Genomic DNA, 15,475 nt, shown 5'->3' on the forward strand with positions numbered 1-15,475 from the left:
ACTCCTTGGCAGATTGCTTAGCATATAGCAAGTGATCAATATATGTTAGCTAGTAGTAGTAGTAATAGTAGTAGTAGATTAAGTACTTGTAGTAGGTTTTACGAGGTTTAAGTGGTGTTATTTTGTGGTTGAAATAAGCTTGTGATTTTAATAATACTCTAAATTATAAATGAGTAATTTGACATTTTAGAATAAAAAATCAGAAATATAAGTGATACCAATAACAAGTCCTCTTGCCTGCTGTCTTTCTCCCTCTTCCTCTTCCTTATCTTTCTTCCTTCTTTTCCTCTTCTGAAGTTTCATAGCTATTAATGGCACTTTAGTTTCCATATGGATTTTGGGATTTGTTAATACACATAAGAAAAATGTCAACTACATTTTTTAAACAGATTGCATTGAATACATTGAATAATTAGATAAATTTTATGAAAAACAAAGTTTATAAATTTTAAGTCTTTCAAGTCAGTTTAGGTCTTTTAAAATATCTTTAAAATTTAATTTTGATTGCAGATTTTCTTATTTTTATTAGTTTTATAAATAATTTCTGATAATTGTAATGCTATTGTAAATAGTATTTGTTTTTGATAATTTTATTGCCCACACACATGATTTTCCTTATTGTTATATACTTTCTATATATTTGTCAACTTTCTATGTCTGATAGAATTGATTTTTCTGTGATAATCTTATCTCCAAGATGACTTAGCATATCATTTACTTATGTTAGTATATTAACAATACATATCATTTAGGTTTTCTATAAAGATGAACTATTTTCCAAAATAATAGCAGGCTTGTTTGTCCTTTAAGTCTCTGAAGCTCTTAATGTTTTCTTATGGTACAGCATTGGCAGGATCCTCAAATTTATTGAATAGATGTATTGAATGAGTACATTTTTGTCATTTTCCCAATTTCAAAGAAAAGACTTTCAACACTTTATTATTTTTAAAAGACATGCTTTATGACAGCAACATTTTCTTTTTTTCTAACTTATTTATTCAATTAACATCTGTTAATAAATGTTTTTTCTGCATTTATTAAGATAATAAAAAGATATATCTCCTTTATTTTGTTAATGTTACTTAAATATCAGATTTAAATCTAATTTGCACATTATCTTTTGGATTTTTTGATCCTGTTTATTTGCACATATACATTGTTTTGTTAGTTACTGCTCTTTAATATGCCTTGTTATTTATCATCTTAACATAATTCTAGATTTGATTTGAAACTTTTTAAATAGTTTTTGTGTCTACTTTCACTAATGATATCAAAATTTGATTTTTCTTTTTAGATTTTTTCCAAAAATATTATAGTAGTCTCCCAAAATGAGATGTTTGGTGTATCTTCTTTTTCTCCTTTCTGAAAGTATTTGTGGATTATTAGATTTTTTTTCTATTTGATTATTTGGTAGAGGGTATTAATAAAGCCATTTGGACTGGGAATTTTCTTCATAGAATACTTTCAATTAATGACTGAACTGCTCTTTTAGTTCCACATATGTTGAAATTGCATGCTATTATTTTTCTCATATTTGGTAAGTGGAATTTTTTAATTGTATTTAAATATATTGACTTTATTTGCATATGAGATTTTTAAAATATTTTTTTTACAAATTATGCCCTTTTGTTTTATTTCTTTTTAAAAATTATGCTGTACAATAGATCTCTTGAACTTATTCCTTCTATTTTCTTATTAACTTCTAACATATCTTAGATGCTGTCTTCTGTTGGATCCATGATATTGGAGACTTAAAGACTTCTCTTCATTTATTTTGATCAGTTTGTGAGAGCTCTTTCTGTCCCTTGGTATTCGCATCATAAAATGGGGAAAGTAGTATTCATAAGAATAGTATAGTGATGAAAAATTATTTAACATAGAACTTAGTTCATGGAACTTAGTAAGTTCTCAATGTAGGTTACTTCATGACTAGCATTTCTATTATTATTAATTCTTCATATCTTTCACAGTCTTACTAGGATCTTCTGTAGCAAAAACAAGAATACACATTTAAAGAAATGCGTCACATGGGTGCTGCCTCCAAATTGGAAAAAGATGACCTCAATGCACAAAGGAGCATCAGTGCCTTACAAGGCTGTTTGCTAGAAAGCTCAATTACTGTACTTTTCTCTATTGAACCTGTAGACAATGAGATAAGACAGCAGAATTTTGATGTGCCAAGGAGGTACAACAAACTCACTGCAGGCTGTTATGGTAATGTGTACTTAACTCCAGTTTATTCTGTTACACTATAGAGTGATAGCAGAAAAGAGAGGAAGATACCTGGAAGATATACCTGAGAAATACCGGGGAAGTTTATGGAAATGGGTACTTCTTTCTCTCTTTAAACAATCAATTCATTCATAACTCCAGTGTTACGCTGAGCTACTGGAAGAAGAGTTAAAAATAAACCTGATTTGGTCTTAAAAAACAAACAAATGAAAACAGACACTGGGACACATTTTCTTAATAAGAATTAAGACAATCTATGGAAAAATGTAGATTTCAATACATCAAATGTGTTGGCAGGTGTAGTTGATAAGTCAACAACATGTTTACACTCACCATAAATGCATGCAAACAAATACGCATGCATATTTGGTAGATTACAGCAGTAATATGCGTCTTAGTGTATCTGGAACTTCTAAAACACAATATGTGAGACAGGGTAAATATAAAGAACAGAAATTTATTTCCCATAGTTCTGGTGGCTGGGAAGTTTAGGATCCAGGCTTCTAAAAGGGTGCTTTGTTGCTGTGTTCTCATGTGGCCAAAGGCATAAAAAACAAAAAGGTCCTGGCTAGTTCCCTCCAGCCCTCATGTTAGGTCTCTCATCCCATTAATGAGGGTTATGTTCTTATGATATAATCACCTCTTAAAAGCCCTATCTGTTAATACTGTTGCCTTGAGGATTAATTTTTAACATGAATTTTGGGAGCACATTCAACTATCACAATGTGAGAGGAAAGGGTAAATGTATTAATTAATGTTGATTTCTGTAACAAATATCATCTTTCAAATAAAAATAAAAGCTCATTTAGTATCATTTAAGTTCAAAAAGAGTGTTTTTATTTTCAAATTAGTAATCAAAATTTCATATATCTTCTATATAAAGTCTCCCTTACATCTTAGACAATATTTTTTTTTCCTTCTGGCCACCAACTGTCATCTTGTTGTATATTAGAAACACACCCTGGTTGCAAAGGTGTCTGCCCAAAATCCAATCCAGTCATTGCCCCAGCTCAAAGTTTTAAGTCATTAGGCGATATATAGTCCTCTCCCCTTCCAACTGTTTGTAGCCCAAAATTTAGAAATTCTCTCTATTCCCATTTTTATGTTTACAAATTGTCAGGTCAATGCTCATGAATTTCTTGTAAAATATGTCTAAAGGTGAAGATAGAAGCCAATGTATGTTATCACTACAAATACTTCTCTTAGAGCTATAGGCATTGTGAGCTGCCTTACAAATCATGGCAGGTAATATTTTTTTTTCCTGCCTCAGGTTTATTTGTACAAATAGCACAGGAGTACCCCAGCCCCATGCAGATGATGGCAGCCCTGGGGGGTCGCACCAGTCCTTCTGTCCCCACTTTGGCAGACAGAGATATCTACTCTGAAGCCTTTGTAAGGGCCTGGGCACCTTTGGGAGCCTGAGCTGGAACTGAAGCTGGAGCTACAGCCTGGGCCTTGGTTTGATCCTTGGCCTTGGCTTTGACTTTTGGCCGGCAGAGCCTGAGCCCCTTGGCAGTGCATGCACAAGTACACTTCCCGAGCTTGGAGTGGGCAATGTAGGCAAGTAGATTGAACTTGTAGCTGACACCCTTTGAGATCTTGGGCTTTACGAGGGCCTTGATGGCCTCAGCACATGCACTCATGGCCTTGGCATTGTTGGCCTGCATCTTCTTTAGGCCCTTCTTATTGTGCTTCTTGGCAAAGCGCATGTTCCTCAGGAACTTGGGGTCCACCCCCTTAAGAGATTCATATCTTTGTGATCAGGGTTTCTTGATACTATTTCTGTGCCATTTTCGGGACTGGTTGTGTGTGGTGTGATTCCTGGACTTGGCCATGTCTGCACCTAAGCCACAGTTCCTGAAGCGCCTAGGACTGGACGGTAGGTAATACTTTTGATGAATACTGTATCACTCTATATGACAGTTTTACATCTCTTTGGCTTCCAGTATGTTTCTTTGTTTTCATCTACCCTATTATGCAGCCAATGTCACTTATTTTAGGAGTTATTTTTATACCTTCATTTTGTACAGTTCTGTATTACTTAAAGTCACATCAGAGCAATTAAATCTAACCCCTGTAGTCTCTGTGGCTGAAGTCAGGAGAATGTCATTTATCACTCACCTAAGGAGTGAAAGGATGGTTCTGGTCAATAGGTTGGTCTCTTCTTATCAGTGCTTCAGGATCTCTTGTTACTTTTCTATAAAATCTCTACCATTGTAGATGTGGTGGTTTTCAATTGAAGGGCAAGTAAAAGAGAACCATACATGGGTAATACCAATGAGCCTTGCTAGATGTGGTATACATTATTTCCATGAATTTTATTATCTAGAACCAACCAAAGTGGTCACCCAATTACATAGCCATATTTAACAAAAACTAAAGGCTGTGAAGAATAGATTCGTTATCTGTGCAACATAAAGATAAGAGGTGTTTGGTGAACCATTAGCTACTCTCTTCCAGAATAGCCTTTTTTTCTTTTCTTTTCTTTTTTTTTAGTTTAAGACAGAATCTCCCTCTGTTGCCAGCACTGGAGGACAATCTTGGTTCACTGCAACTTCAGCCTCCCAGGATCAAATAGTTCCCTTGCCTCAGCCTCTCAGGTAGCTGGGATTATAGACATATGCCACCATACCCAGCCAATTTATCTATTTTCAGTAGAGACAGGGTTTCACCATGTTAGCCAGGCTGGCCTTGAACTCCTGACCTCAAATGATCCACCTGCCTAAGTCTCCCAAAGTGTAGGGATTACAGGCGTGAGCCACCATTCCCAACCTGCAATAGGCTATTAAGTTCTAGATATGTATTTGAGATATGTACATTTTAACCTAGTGGCAATATTAGCTAGATTGTAGCTTCTGTAACGCTACATGTCTGACTTTCATATGATCATAAACTTAGTATTTAGCATGTGCTATAAACTGTGCTATTTTTAGTCATTATTTAAGAATCTTCCTAAAAGTGGCTATTATTTGGAATAGTTGCTTGAGAGGCAAAGGGAAGGGAATCAAAATGTATGTGAAAATAGACGAATCATGGGACTAGGGATATCATTAAAATTTGATGATGAGTAGATGACTGACATGGTGAGGACTGGTGTTCATGAAGAGATGAAAAGAAGGAATAGGAATCAATTTGAAGAAACCCAAAAATCCACTTCTTTACTTGCATAGAGTTTTATGTGCACACTAATGACAATTTCTACATATTATTCATTTACTTGCTTTTTAAAATTATTTTGTAAACTTTCTTCCAATACATTATTAACATCACTTGAAATTAGTGACAGTCATTTAAAAGGTATCACTTACTCATAATGGCTATTTCATATCTGTGTGTGTATATATAAGTGTGTGTGTATGTGTGTGTGTATATATATGTATAATGCATATATATATATGCAATGAACAATTTCAGTTGATTGAAAATTCATAAAAATTTAAAACCTTAAATGAAAACAAGGAAATATTTAAACTCACGTATTATTAGCATAAGCACTTAAAGAATGAGAAACTGTTAATTTTATAGTCACTGATAATTTTTATATTTCAAAAACAGAACTTTCCCTTTTAAAATATAAATAATACAAAAATTGCACCATACAACATCAACTTGACATTTTTCTATACCCCAAAGTTCATGAAGCACAATCACTTCATGTGGTATACTATAAGGCATCCCAATGAACAAGGCCATTGCAATTCACTGATTAAGATAGAGTCCCCTAATTAATGGGAAAGGTAGCAGTAATTTCATAGCTTTGGGAATTGTTGTAACATGGAGAGCCTGATATTACATTTTTGTCATACATATTTTAGTGTATCTTGGCAGCAAACACATTGTTTTATATAGCAAATTCTTTGGAATACTTGACTTCATCTGAGGTGAAATGAAAAATGTACCTGAACTCCAGAGTGTCTGCCATGTAATTAGTTCCCTTGCTGCTGGGATGGTAGAATGTGAAATTATGGCTCATATATCTGTTGAATCAGTCTTTCTGGTCCAATCTTAGTATTATTACTACTAATCCTTTTCTCTTTCCTTGGCTGTTCACAGTCCCATGAGGCCTTTCAATCAAGAGTCTTAATAAAAGACTGATCAGCTCCATATGGCTGTGCAATGGTGAATGTAGAATGGGTTATTGGGAAGAATATTCAGAGAGAACGGCACTAATAGATTCTGCGACTTCAAAAGCCATAATTTCAAGTGACAATTAGAGGAAATCACACAAGAGATTTATGTCCAGTGGTACAATATATTCTATATTTAAAATGTGTCCTAAAATGAAGGATGAATCCCATCCAGGTTTTGGGAGAAAGAAAACAAAACACCATAAATCATCTTCATTCATTTGCCTCTTAATGTCAAAGTCTTGTCCATAACTGAAATCAAGTTCTTAATATGGATGTTTCAAAAGTCAAAAAAAAAAAAATAATCGTGTTTTGGAAAATTGTATGGGCATCTAACTCAGTGAAAAAGTATAGCTTTGAAATCAGACAGACATGGCTTTGAATTCTGTCACCTAGATTGTATGTGAACTTGAACAAAAAACTTACTATTTATATTTTCACTTTTCTCACCTGTAAAATACAGATGTAAGAAATATTTTGTAGCAATTTTAACTATTAAGGTAATATTTATAATAATTTTTCATGTACTACTCAACACAGTGTTGTTGCTCAATATATTGCAGGTATTCTTTTTTATATATCTTACTTTCAAGTGAGACTGAAAATAATTTAGGAAACTCTACATGCTCTGAAACAAATCTTTTGCCATGCGTGGATGGGCTTCTCTATTGCCTGCTCCTTTGCTCCTAAGAACCTCTCATTTGGAATCATTTTTGTGTCAGGGTGGGTGGTGGTACTGATCCCTGCACTGGGTTTCTACATATTGGTTTACAAATTTCAACTTAAGATGTGCTTGAATTAGAACCAATTTCTTGAATCCTAGAGCAAAAGTAGAAGTTGGAGTCAAAAACCCTGAATTCTGGCAGGGTGTGGTGGCTCACGCCTGTAATCCCAGAACTTTGGGAGGCCGAGGTGGGCGGATCACGAGGTCAAGAAATCAAGACCATCCTGGCCATGATGAAACCCCATCTCTACTAACAATACAAAAATTAGCCGGGTGTGGTAGCACGTGCCTGTAGTCTCAGCTACTCAGGAGCGAGAGAGAGAGAGAGACAGAGAGAGAGAGAGAGAGAGAGAGAGAGAGAGAGAGAGAGAGAGAGAGAGAGAGAGAGAGAGAGATAAACGAGCTGTGACAAAAAGAGGAATGAGCAAAGGCAAAGCAACAACAATCCCCAATAAATATGTATATTAATATTATTTTTAAGCAAACAAAGACAATATTTTTGAGCTACAAGTAATCTTATGATTCTCTTTTGTTCTTTTGACCTAAGTAAAAAAAAAAGTATCTGTTTTATCTACCTTATTTAGAAGTAACTGTTTCATTTAGTCTTCCTAATTTAGTAGTGGGAACCATCTAATTCTCTCTCTCTCTTTTTTTTTTTTTTGTTTGTTTTTTGTATTTAAGTCAAAGATGGTGAGTTAAGGGTTAAGAAGAAAAATACTTGTGTGTTTTCTAAACTCTCATGCTTTTGATAAACCAGTATTTTTTCTGTATTAAAAAATTATATATTACTATGTTGTTTTTCTGTAGCCATAAGTTGAATGATGAAATAATAAATATATATTTATGAGGAAATATATGTTGGCTTTAAATATAAGCCAAATGTATAGGGACATGAATATTCCAATTATAATATTCATAGAAAGCAGGTAGGTGGTGAAATAGGTGTTTTGCAGTTTGAAAAAAATGGTGAAAATTAAAAATACCTTCTTTAAAAAGACTGGCATGTAACCTATTAATGGGATTCTTATGTAATTTTAATTTTGTACTTGTTAAGGAAGATGTGCTACAAAATAAAGTGGGTGAAAGATATGCTTGTACTGCTTTGTTCTCACTAAAATATTCCCTTTTGCCTTATAGGGTACATAAAATATTCTAATTTTATCTCATTGTCTACCTCTTCTATAGAAATGCACTAGTTTCTTCTGCCTATATGGCCATGCTTTTAAGAAAGATTTAATTATCTTCCTTTTCTCTATTTTTTTTTAAGTCTTTTCCCCTTTGGTATTCTATATGTGCAAGGAGACTATTGAAAAACATAAAAAATATTTTCAAAAGAGCAAAGCTAAGTTTTGCTTTTTTGAAGTAAGCAAGAACTGTATTGAGAGTCTTTGTCATATCTCAAATTGAGGAAATTAGGGAAGAATTTGTGTTTTTAGGGACAGAGAAGGTCTTAAAAATTGGATAATTGGTTGGAAAAAGTGAAAGTTTTGGGTTGGTCAATTCAGTGAGGCAAAGGTCTCGAACTGAGCTGCCATGATATTAGTATTAGAAAGAAAGTGATTTTAACATTTCAATTCATCACTTTCTAGGAGCAAGCATTTTCTAAAGTAAGTAGCTAAGTTTTTTGTTTTGTTGTCCGTATTGTTTAGCACCTAAAAAGGAAAATTGCTATGAAGAAGAAAGCAAACTAGTATAACATGTAAAATACTTAGAGATACAATTACAGATCACTATAAAGTGGGCAGTGAGAGGATGCAGGATATATTGTGAATATTTTGGCTTTTAGAATATTTTACTGTTTGAATGGGTGAAAACAAGGAAATGAGAATAACTGTTTAGTCAAATGGTTTTAGAGACTGAGAATTGGAAGAAACATTTACTCAGAGCTCATTTGTTTTGAAAGTGACAAAACCTGTATCTACCTAGCTCACTGTGGTGGTTAATTTTATGTGTCAACTTGACTGGGCTACAGGGTGCCTACATTTTTCTTTAAGTTATTCTGTGTGTCTGTGAAGGTGTGTCTGTATAAGCTTAACATTTAAATTAATAAACTGAGTAAAGAAACTTTTGCTCCCCAATGTGATTGTGCCTCATTCAATCCATTAAAGGCCTGAATAAAACAAAATATGTGACTAAGGGAAAATTGACCTTCTCTGCCTGAATTTTGAGCAGAAACATCCATTTATCTTTTTCTGCCTTTAGACTCAGACCCAGACTAGAACTTCTCATGGTTCTCAAGCCTTTGAACTCATACTGGAGCTATATATTGACTCTCCTTGGTCTCCAGTTTGCAAACTGCAAATACTGGGATAGCTATATGGTATAGACAGATATTAACATCATAAACATAGATATAGAACACATGTACACAGATCTTATTTGTTCTCTTTTTCTACAGACTCCTGGCTAATACACATTTTTATAATGGGAGTAAAGTAATAGCCATCTTAGTCAAGTCTGGCTGCTGTAATAAAAATGCCGTAGACTGGGTGTCTTAAATGAGAGAATTTTATTTTATTTTTCACAGTTCTGGAGGCTGGGAAATCCAAAATAAAAGTGCCAGCAAAATTTGTTCCTGGTGAGGTTTCTCTTCCTGGTATGCAGGCCTTCCCACTCATCCTCACATGGTGGGAAGAGAGAGAGAGAGAGAGGCACAGAAAGAGTAGAGCTCCCTAGTGTTTCTTCTTTGAAGAGTCATAATCTCTTAATGAGTGCTCAACCCTCATAACCTCATATGAACCTGATTACCTTCCAAAGTCCCCATCTCCATATGCCATCACGTTGGGGGTTAGGGCATCAGCGTATGAATTTTGAGGAAGCAGTGCATTCCATAGCACTCACGTGAGAAATTTTATAGAACACAATGTTAAAGAATATTTTCCTAGAAGCAAAAAAGTATAACAAATTAAGCACATATGCTTCATCTAAACTCAAAAGTTATGAAAACCAGAAGATACTCCTTTGTCTCACTGGAATTCTCATCCTCTCACCTCAGTTTATCTTATTCTACCTCTTTCATCATCCTGTTACTCAACATCATCTTATTTTGTTTGCCCTTGACAGATTGAATATGACTTTCAAAAAACACTATCCATATATATGCAGTTTTCTTGTACTTACCAGAAAAATGAAACGGATTTCTCAAATTAGTCTTCTGTATTAGAGGTATAAGTGTTAAGAACCTATGCAGCCTGAAAACTTGAGTGCATTTGCATATTGTGACACCTTGGTCAAATCACCGACAGTTGGAAATATGTGGTCAGATATTCCACATAGACAAAAGAACTCAAGAGCTAAGCAACAAATAATAGATGTGCCGAGTATAGATAATGTGCACATTAGTTTCACTCTAATTGCAGATGTGAGAATAAATTTTACCTGGCAGAGCATTTACGGATTTGGAAGATCTTGCAGAGATCAGGGTCACACACAGCATGCACAAACTATCAGGACTGTAGCAAACTCTGCAGTTCCTATCTAATAAATTTTTGGATACCTTAGATTTAATCTTGTTCAATCAATTTATTTTACAGTTGAAGTAATAAAAAAAGAAATAAAGTGTCTTGCCTCAAATTTAAAAACAAAATAGTGAATAAAATGAGATTAGAACCAAGATCATGTAACATGTGGGATAACTCTCATTCCAGTACACCATGGGTGATACCAAAGATGTTTGAGCCAATTCACATGTGTATATCCAAGTGAATGCTTATGGTGTGCATACACATGCACATGTCTGTGTATATGTGTGTGTATTTTTACATACATATTTCATTGGCTATTTTATAATTCAGATAGAGATTTAGATAGGAACTATGCATATAAAGAAAATGTAAAAGCTTAGTTTTGTCATCTTGTAATTGGGTGAGCACTCCAGGTATGATGAAAGCTTTGAAACCACATATGATTTGAGAAATTAAATCTCATGTTTTAAAAACTTTCATGGCAAAAAGGAAACAAATTGAATATAAATGAGCAATTAAAAATATAACAGGACAAAATCTTAAAGAAATAAAGTAAATATAACAAAGAAAAGTATTTCTAAATTGCTCCTAAGAATAGGTAAATAATAATTATATATGTAAACTCTAATAAAAGCATTAAATTTCATTTTTAAAAACTGGGTAAATGATGTAAATATATAATCCTCACAAGATAGTCAAATGGCCAGTATCTATGAAAAAATGTTCTTGCCGATAATCTCGGAAATGCAAAATTTTTTAAAAAATATGTTTTTATCTATCAAATTAGCAAACAAATATAATACCCAGTATTGAAAGCATCACAAGTTCATTTTATTTCCCCAGTGCAAATGCTACCAGCATTAAAAACTCTTATATTTTTTTAATCTGAAGCTGCCTATTTTTGGACTTTATGTAAATTAAACTATTTCTTTATATAGCTCTTTTTGCTAAATAACATGTTGGTTAGATGTATATGTATTAGTGCATGTAATGCTATTTTGCATTCTATTGAAATTTTAAAATCTATTTAAATTTTCAATGTAATTTTATGTATTGTTTTTTTGGTTACTTCTATTTTTTTTTGTTCTGAAAATATTTGCAATTAACTTTCTTGCACTTTTTTTTTTTTGGTAAAGAAGTGTATGGATTTGTGTTAGAAATATCCATATGAATGAAATTGCTGAATCATGGGTTTGTATAATTGAGATTTAATGATTTCTGGGGTGGTTATGCCAATTTCACTCCTAAGAACAGTGTATAAAATTTCCTGATGTGTCACATACTCTCCAAAATTTGTTTTCTTTTTAACATTATTAGTTTTCATATGTATGTAAGAGTACTTACTTTTGGTTTTAATTCACATTTTACTGATTATTAAAGAGGATAATCATGAATTCATAACTTTATTAAAACTTTAGATACTCTCAGAAAATACTTGTTCAAATATCTTAGTGAGTTTTCCATTATATTGTTTCTCTTCTACATTATTCAGCACATGTATATTCTTGTTCATGCCTATCATTTACCCAATTATCAATTGATGTATATAGCTATCTCTATACATATTTAACATTGTTTATATATCTAAAAGAGATAGATGTATTTATATATTCATTTTGCCTGATTAAAATACTTTTATCATATTTTTATTACTTTTGTGTGTGTATTATATTTTTAAATAAACTTGTATTTCTTTGTATTTTACTCCCTAAGTTTGTTGTTTGTTGTTTTTGATGCAAATAAGTTTGTAGTGGTAATGCAATGTTATCCAAATATATTCTTTCATCAACTTCCCCTTAGTAAGAAGCAAAGAAAGCATGCAGCCACTATAAGTCTATATAAGACAAGAAAAAGTATGATGGCTGGTGAAGTCAAAGTAGGAGGCAACATCTTAACCCATTATTATAAATATTGCATAATTTGAAATTGCACAAAATGACATGACCATGTGAAAAATTGTTAGTGCCCCTTCTGAGTCTTGGAAGGGGTTTATATAAGTGACAAGCCCTGATGATTAAGCTTTATTAGCTTCATGGTTCATCTGCCTCTTCTCAGGGACAAATATATTTGCTTTGTTATATCTCCCCTAGCAGAATAAAAACTCTAGATAATAAGAAATATTTCCTTTTATCTCACTGTTTTATTCCCACGGCCTAGAAAAATATCAGACACGAAAGAGGCCATTATAAATGTTGGCTAGAAGAATCAGTGAATATAATAAACCATAAAAATAGGTGTCAGGAACAGAAAGAACCCAGTGGATGAGGCAATTAATGCCAGTAAGAATTTTGTATCCAGAACAAATCATAGAGAAACTTACTACACTTTACGTTCTTATTATATTAATAATTACATTTCACTTTCTTAACCCTATTTTACTCTTCTGTAAAAATGAGGTAATTGCACTGTATTAGTTTGTTCTCATGGAGCTATCAAGAAATACCTGAGACTAAGTAATTTATAAAGGAAAAGGGTTTATTGACTCACAGTTCAGCATGGCTGGAGAGGGCTGAGGAAAACTTATAAACATGGCAGAATATGTCCTTCTTCACATGGCAACAGGAAGGAGAAGTGCCAAGCAATAGGAAAAAGCCTCTTATAAAGCCATCAGATCTTGTGAGAACTCACTGTCACGAGAACAACATGAGGGTAATAACCTTCATAATTAAGTAATCTTTATGGGATTATAATCCAAGATGAGATTTGGGTAAGGACACAACCAAGCCATTTCATGCACTAACAGCTAAGCTCTTTCCTAGCACTCTGTTTCATTTCCTAAGTCTTTTTCTACCAGCTGGAAGCTATGATTCTTCATTTCTTCTGGTAATAAAATATTTTAAGGACCACTGAAACATTTTATATGATGCTGCAATAAAATTAAAAGACATTCATGTGAATAAGTATATATCAAAAAATTGCAGTAAGTTCTAATATATGCAAATTCTTCAGTAAATGGTATTAAGTTGGACATGTTACTGGACAAATGAGCCAAGTATAGTCAAGTGGTGTTTGATGCTCATCCCTTAATGAAGTTTAAAGTCACTGATAGAGTTTATAGTCCTTCCATCTGAAACAATACTGCAGGAAGTTTTTCCCAAAGGGCGGGGAAAAAAGAAGATGAAGAAGATAAGTTTACTTCAGGTTAGATAATTCACTTCCTGAAGCAGCCAGAAATAAAATAGCACAAGTTAATTTAATACACTCTCTGATCTATTTTCAGTAAGGTAGAGTCAGTTTATAAGAGAGCAAGGCAGGAAGAGGAAAAAAAAAACATTCAGAACTAGTTATCTTTTCTTTCTGCCTGAGGGATTGGATTTAAGAAAACCAGCTGAGCATGTTTTTCTATATGTAATACACTGGAATAGGAGTAGGTAAAATGCAGGAATTATTCAATGGGATTTTTACTGTAACATGAAATTAGCTCTCCAAATTAAGTAATTTTTGGAAGTGAAACATTGCCCTACTGGTGCAGAAGTGGGGGGATATGATTCATGAGAAAGTAAATTCTGGATTAAAACAATTAGTCATGAATACCATTTAGGCATTTAGTTTCAAATAATTTTGACTCTTCAGAGGTTGTCTTTATGGAAGAAATAAACATTCTGTAATAAATTTAATAGTTTTCATTGACTTCATTTAAATAACAATATGATTTACTTTAAAAGCTCTCTTTAGTAAAATGGAGATACTCTCTCTTATAGAGTTATGTTGTCACTATCATTTTTTAGGCCCCATATAAATGCTGTTAATAGTCTGAATATTGGCAACAAATAGGGAAATAAATAAATAGTATGATGATCAGATCAATTGTTCTTACCGCAAGTGTAAATGCAGACATTTTATGAGCCTAATTCAGCCCCTGAGCTAATACCATATAGTACTCATAATCATTCTCAGGCATTTTGAGTATGATAATATTTGGTTTTGGTTTGTTCTAAACTGTGATGTGTTTTGTGACCGAATAATTGCATTAATTGTCTTTGAATGTATTTATTTATTTAACTTGTATTTTTTGAATGTCTACCACTTGCAAGCATTGGTCTAGGACCCCAATTTAAGATATGTCACATGGTTTCATTATGTTTTGTATTTCTCTAAACCTCATATCCCAGCCCAGTATTCTAATTAATGGTTCAGCTGTATCTAATCCAAAACTAAAACACAACAACTGATATCTTAATTTTAATGCATTTCGTTAGTGAGAATATTTCAATTTTGTATTTTATATATTTGAGTTTATGTAGATATTCTTAAATCTTATTCTTTCTTTATTATACTTTAAGTTTTGGAATACATGTGCAGAACGTGCAGGTTGTTATGTAGGTATGTTATGCTATGGTAGTTTGTTATACCCATCAACTTGTCATCTACATTAGGTAATTATCCTAATGTTATCCCTACCCTAGCCCCCCAGTTCCTGACAAGCCCCACTGTGTGATGATCCCCTCCCTTTGTCCATGCATTCTCATTGTTCAGCTCCCATTTATGAGTGAGATTATGCAGTGTTTAGTTTTCTGTTCCTGTGTTAGTTTACTGAGAATGATGGTTTCCAGCTTCATCTGTGTTCCTTTAAAGAACATGAACTCAACTTTTTTATGGCTGAATAGTATACCATGGTGTATATGTGCCACATTTACTTTATTCAGTCTAACACTGAGGGCATTTGGGTTGGTTCCAAGTCTTTGATATTGTAAATAGTGCTCCAAGAAATATACATGTGCATGTCTCTATAGAAGAATGATTTATAATTTTTTTGTTATACACCAAGTAATGGAATTGGTGGATCAAACTGCTAAGAAATTTCAGCAAAATCTCAGGATACAAAATTATTGTGCAAAAATCATAAGCATTCCTATGCACCAATAACAGACAAACAGAGAGCCAAATCATGAGTGAACTCCCATTCACAAATGCCACAAAGAAAATAA

The sequence above is a fragment of the Callithrix jacchus genome, chromosome 3 (assembly GCF_049354715.1).
Source record: "Callithrix jacchus isolate 240 chromosome 3, calJac240_pri, whole genome shotgun sequence".
In the NCBI taxonomy this organism is placed as follows: Eukaryota; Metazoa; Chordata; class Mammalia; order Primates; family Cebidae; genus Callithrix; species Callithrix jacchus.